The sequence below is a fragment of the Martes martes genome, assembly GCF_963455335.1.
Source record: "Martes martes genome assembly, chromosome: X".
In the NCBI taxonomy this organism is placed as follows: Eukaryota; Metazoa; Chordata; class Mammalia; order Carnivora; family Mustelidae; genus Martes; species Martes martes.
The window spans coordinates 771787-778813 of NC_137897.1; positions in this window are offsets into that span (position 1 = coordinate 771787).

Below are 7027 nucleotides of genomic sequence, written 5' to 3' on the forward strand. Positions count from 1 at the left end.
GAATCACTAAATTGTATGCCGGAAACTGACATAGCACTGTACGTTGACTAACTGGAATTTAGAAACAAATTTAATTAAAAAAAAAAAAAAAAGACGGTCAACTTCATTCGTCTTTCGGAATACGTAAATTGAAACCACAATGAGATATCACTTCATGATGATGGCTATTGAGTTATTTTTTTAAAAAAAACAGGAAAAGAACAGGTATTGGCGAGAATGTGGACAAATTGGAACTTCCTGCTGCAAAAATGGTCTGGTTTCTTTGGAAAATAGTCAGGCAATTTGCCAAAACATTACGCATGGAGTCACCCCATGTCTCAGCAGCCCAACTGCTAGGTTTACGGCCCAGAGAAACAAAAACAGGGGTCCTCACAAAAACCCAAACACGGGTATTAGTAGCTGCACTATTCCCGACAGCCGATGGGGAGAAACAAGCCAACAGTCCATCAGCACATAAATGGAAGGATAACATGTGGTCCGTGCACACAGGAGAATATTACTTAGCCATGAAAAGGAGAAATGTTCTGACACCTACTACCCTGTGGGTGAGCCTTAAAAACATCATGCTCAGTGAGAGTAGCCAGACCAAAAAATCCCATAGTGTGTGATCCCATGAGTATGAAACAGGCAGAACAGGTGTTCTGGAGAAACCATGGAGACGGGAAGTGGATTAGAGTTCACTGGGGGCTGGGGCAGGGGGAGGCATAGCACCTGCGGATGGTCTTTATTTGGCAGGGGCGGGGCAATGATAAAATATTCTAAAATTAAGGAGTCGTGGAGAGCTTACGTGGCTCACTCTGTGGAATGTGTGACTCTTGATCTCAAGGTCATGAGTTTGAGTCTGATGATGAGCATAGAGATTACTTAAAAATTAGTAAAAATAAAATAATAAATAAATAAAATCTAAAAAAAAAGTAGTGATGGTTGCATGATTACATGAATAGACTAAAAACAAACCCTTAGTTTGTTTCCCTTAATAGGGTATTATTTAAAAACTAGTTGGTGGGACAGTGACCAGAAACTGGGGTGCTGTTATGTACAGCTATGTATCTCCTTCTTGATCTGGGCACTGATCACAAAAGTGTGGCTAAAAGCTCCTGGAACAGGACACTTACTATTTGTTCATTTTTCTGCATATGGGATTATATGCGAATAAAAACGTGGGTGAAAATGTCGGGAAAATGTTTTTATCCATAGTGACGATGTAGTTTGCACATTTGGAAAAGGTTTTGCATATGTTAATCAAACATATGTCCCCCTTTGCAATTTTTTTACTAGTGATTTTATTTATAGAAAATGGTATATGAAAAATAGTGTATTTTGTTTCTCATTGGCCAGGCGAGTGTAGCTCATTCATGTTAGCGGCCCTGTCATGCTTCTCAGCGCGTCTAGACCACAGCATTCTAATTATTTCAAAATTGTTGGTATTAAGACTACTGTGAACTCTTGGACACGTCTCCCCGTGTTCAAAGCTGAGCTTCCGGAATAAACGTGCAGAAGCAGGGGCTGAATTGAACGCGATGGACATCATTTCGGCATCGCCAAATCCCTCTCCAACGGGGGTATAACCGTCCTCACTCTCAGCAGCAGGAGTTTTACACCCTCTCCATATCCTTGTTAATATGATCAGACTTTGAACTGTCATCCATCTGACCGATGGCTTAAGGCATCTCCTGCTTATTTAAATTTCTGTTTGTCCACTGAGGGTCAGACCTTTTGTTTTTTTCGCCCATTTGGGGGAGTCTTCTAAAATGTGCTTCCTTGGTTGAATTGCTAAATCCTACACAGGAAACTAATACAACACTGTATGTCAACCCTACGGGAATTTAAATTTTAAAAATATAATAAACAAGTAGACAAATGAAAAGTGTGCCTATTTGTAGTCGCATATGTTTTTCTTTTGTGGTGTTGGTCTTCATGTCAATTTACATTATTCTTTCGTGGATGCATGTATGGCTACCCTTCGTTGTATGCTAGGAGAGAACATTTTCCTACTAATTGGCTTTTTCTTTCCAATGGTTGATAGTGTCTTTGCTGAAATGAGTATTTTATATTAAAGTGGAGTCAAGTAATATTCATCCTTACAGTGTGACTTCTTTTCCTGCATGTCGATAAAGAAATAATTCTCTACAACTGTGAGACACGTCCCTGCATTTTTGTTTTCTTGACCCTATACTCTTCAATGAGAATTTTAGAATCAACTTGCCAAGATTGAAGAAAAACCCTGTTGGGATTTTGAGATTAAATTGAATGTGAATTAAATTGAGATTAATTGAATGCATTTATCAGGAAGAAAACATCAACTTCTCATATTACAGGTTCCTATCCAGTGACACGGTATAACGTTCCACAGATCTGTGTCTTCATTCACGCTCTTCAATATACTCTTATGATTTTCCATATGAAATCTATGCTTTTTTTTTTTCTTCAGGGTTTTCCTAGATGATTGATAGCTTTTGGTGCAATGAGAAATAAATGGTTTTCTTTTTTAATTCCTCCCACTTTGTCAGGTTTTAGCTGAGTCAGAGTGTCGCCATTTTTTTGAGTCATTATTAATCCTGTAGCAGACAGGTTGGCCAATGTACCTTACACTTTGGGATTTTTTAATTTTCTTCTTTTCTTTAATAATTTAAATAGCCTCCATGCCCAACATGGGGCTTGAACTCCCAACCCTGACATCAACAGTTGTGTGCTCTACTGACTGAGCCAACCAGGCACCCCTGTCTGGGATTTTTCTGCATAAACAATCAATCATACCACCTCTCGATCACAGGAGTCTTCTCCCTTGTCTTTGCTATTGGTGGGACAGTGATTTTTGCTGTTTATCTTATTTTGTGTGTGTGTGATCACCAAGACCTCAGGCACAATGCTGAATAGCTCTCATGACAACAGACACCCTTGACGTGCTCCTGACCAATGTCTCAGTGCTCACCAACCAGTCTTCTCATGCATGTCATCATTTACTACATCACTATATCACTACAGGTTTTCAAAAGATCTTTTAAAACGCTTCTTTCTCTGCAATCTCTCTGTTATTTATTTCCCCTTTTTAATATGTTGGCTTTCTAAGGAGAACGAATGTGCTCCACAAAACTCTGAAAAAACCTCAAATACGAAGACTGTTTTAATAACGAAGCTGCCGTCCTCCTAAGGAATTAGAATTTCGTCGTTCTGTGGTCAAATGGTGGCTGGTTGGTTCATCTCCAATGCGTCGCCCTATAGTTGGCTTGCAAAATGGTTGCCGAAAAAATCAAGTTCCCAGCACCACTTTGCTTATCGCCTCTTGAAAATGAGAGAAAACTACACAAATTCCAGAAGCCCAGATTCTCACCGTGCATGACCCAGGCACAGCAGAGAACCCCTTGGATTCCCGTAGGGCAGTCTTGGTTCTACAAGATACTCGGTGGCTTCCTGGCGGGGTATGCTGTCTAGAGAACTAGAGCTGGTTTTCCATCTCTGGTGGCTGAGCATGAACTTTTGAAACTGAAGACAAGGACAGGAGCTACTCACTCTATAGGCCTACAAAGGAAAGAGGGTCAGCAGGCAAAGTCATTAGGCCCCTGGCTTCAGTACACCCAGTATGCCAATGACCCTACGTCATTGTACACCCAGTATGCCAACGACCCTACGTTTCCTACACTCTTTGCTCATTGATCCTAGACCTTGTGGAATAAGAGCATTTAAACGTAATTTTGGGGACAACATTGATAAAACACGGTTCCCTTAGACCACCTGCAAGTTGTGGGAATAGCTTATGGTGCAGAACCCTCTTGTATGGGCAAAACTAGGTCTCAGCTCCCCCCCTGCTTTCCCACCTGGACGTTACCTCTTTGTGGTGGACCCAGAGTAACAACAGAAGGTTCTCCATGGGCAGAAGAAGACCTTTTATTTTAGAAATTGTTCTCTCCATTTAATTCCTCACCCTATTTAAGCTGATGTTGACAATACATCCATTTTTGTTGTGAAACAGTGATAGAAGTCATTTCTAGACACCTGTCTTAAGTCAGTGCCTGCATTTATCACTGTGTCCCCTTGTTAAGTGGCCGAATGGCTCACTCTATGACCCTCTCTCTCTCTGGGGTCTTGTACATCCCGATGTCACCTATGGCATCAAATGGGCTTCTCCTCAACATGAGCTGTGGCTTTGAGGGTGTCTTACTCACTTCTGTCACCAAGCTTCTGGCCCCTTCCCACCCGCCCTCTGATGCCTATTCCTGCCTCTAAGAAAAGGAACAGAAGGAGCCTCAGGAACCACAGCTGCCGTCAGCTCAGAGGAACTATATTTCAGGAGAATGGAAAGCACCCGGCATGTTCATGTCCCACATTGTAAAGGAGGAACTGGGCTTCTCGGCCTGGAATGGGAGACAAAGGCAGGGAAGGCTCACACCACTCAGACCATTGCTCCTTCCCAACCACGTTTTAAGTCAAGAAAATAGGTCACCCTCACCACATCCACAGGCCAGGGCAGATCCCTCTAGGACTGGGAAGCAGAATGACAGAAGCTGGGATTCTGGAGACCAGAGTCTAATGTCCAAGTAAGGTTGCTGAGATCCAGGTGGAACAGGGCTGGGCTCCCTCCAGACGCTCCAGGGAAGGCTCCTTCCCACCTCTTCCAGCTTCTGGGGTTCTAGGCATCCCTGAGCCTGGGGCCACATCCCTCCCATCTCTGCCTTCATCATCACATGGCTTCTCCTCTGTGTTGGTGTCTCTCCTCCTCTGTCCCTTATAAGGACACCTGTCATTGGATTTAGGGCCACCTTAATCAAGAATGACATCATCTTCAACTAATTACAACTGCAAAGACCCTATTTCCAAAGAAGGTCCCACTGCAAGGTTCCTGAAGGTTACAAATTTGGGGGAGACACCACTCAACCCTATGCAACATGAAACAATGATTTTGAAGTCACTGGAGTTCATGCAACATAGGACAGTGACCCCAAGAAATGAGAAGCAGGCAGGCGAGTGTTCTCGCTGCCCTAGCTGAAGACTTGGGAGAATTTTCAGGCATGATTTAGGGAAGGGGACCCAAGTGGGGACCAGGCAAAGCCCCTGATTTGAGACCATGGGAGAGAGAACTGATGGCCTATGAGTAGAAGTGGGTAAGAGAATGTGAGTGAAGGGAGTAGGGAGGGGACAGATAAACAGGAAAGAGAACCCATAGATCCAAGGAGGGCCCCCTGCACTTTTCAGCAGAAATGACAGGGGGCCAGAAGCCCAGAGGGCCCAAGGATAAGAGGGGGAGGCAAGGGTCTAAGGGACAGGAGGGGAACGAGAAGCAAAATGTGTGGGTCTGCCGGACATGCCCATCGTCTGGAAAATGGAGTTGCCTTTACAAGCAAACATACACAACACGATGTGTTCAAGTATTTACTTTTAATGTGTGTGGTTTATTGGTGCTATCCCACGTCGTGAAATTTGCCACACAGTGAAACAGAGTTTCACCATATGAATTGAATGGACCCTCACCATGCATTGCAGAAAGGAGGAATATTCTCCCATTTGCCAATGAAGAGACTAAGGGTCAGGGTGGGTCCCTCATTTGTGAAGATCTTCACTGGGGGACTGAGGCTTAATTAACCAAGTGGCCAGAAGCTGCATGCATAATCCCCTCCCACTGTCCTAATCTCTATTCCCTTCACCTTCCCTCCCAGCTGACTTCTCGCCACCACCATCATCATTACCATCTTCACCGTGACCATCACCACCATCATCATCGTTTTCACTATCACCATCATCACTGTCACCCCCGTCACCACCATCTCCATCCCCACCGCCATCATTATCCTTGGTAGATGGATTCTTTAAGTCTGCTTGATGCACTATCTTATTTTTCTTTTCAGAGAAAGGAGGCCTGGGTCTTCCCCTTAATCGCTCGTCCCACATCCTTCATGCCACAGTTGGAAGAGGAGGCCATGAACAGCCGTAGAGAGTCCAGAAGTGAGTCATTGACTGGCACACTGCCGGAGACAAAGACACCTGCCAAGTGTCCACCTGCACATCTAGGCACAAACGAGCTCTTCAGAAGGAATGACAGGCACGGACTTTCCAGCAATACCATCCTTGGTGACCTGCCACCAGGCCCTTGGGTCCATCCCACGCAGAACAACCATCTGGCTGGAGTGACAACGTGGAGGAGGGTTGCAACTATAGGGAACACTTTAACCTTTTCTTCTCTGGGAGTTCCTAGAAGACCACGGTGTGCACATCTACTTCCACATTAAATTCTCAGAATGTGACCTACAGCAAAGGCTAAACTTAACCTTTAACGAAAACTAAAACCTGTTGGGTCTGTTAAAAATCCAAGTCCCAAATAAAGAAAGAAGAAGAGAAGAGTACATTTTGTTATACTTGCAGAGAGGCGAATTTCCAGTGGTCCAGTACGTGTGTGGCCACTGCTGACCTTGGCGGCCAGTTCCCCTGTTTGGTCTCTGTGCTCTCCCCAGGCAGTCCTATAGGACCTTTGTAAGCCACTTCAAGGTAGACACGGTCCCTTTGCTTTTCTTCTCCTTCTCCACATCCCGGTGGGAGCTCCGAGCAGATCTAAAAAGGCCAAGGCAAAAGCCCTTGAAGCAAAGACGGAACAAAGGGGTCCCAAGAAACATCACGCTGTCATTCCTTCAGACCAGTCAGTACTTGTTAAGCTTTTTCTGTGTGTGTCATGCCCAGCCAGACGTGGTGGCCTTCATGACGGTGAAGAGGTGTCATGTCGGGGTCCTTGAGAATCTCCACGGGTACTGTGATTCAGTAGAAGGACTCACAGAATTCTGCAAAGCTCTTCCTCCCATGGCTCTAGTTTAATACAACGAAAGGGCACAGATGAAAATCAGGAAGACCTACAGGTGCGTGGGGCACAGTCCAAGAGAGATGAGGTCAGAGCTCTCCCAGGGTCCTCTCCCCATGGACTTGTGGATGTTACTTATGTCTTCCAGTGACCATGTATGACCACACGCATGAGGTAGTACCAACCAGGAGTGTTCACCAAGCCTCGATGTCCAGGCATTTTCTTAGGGTCCGTCACAGAGCATGG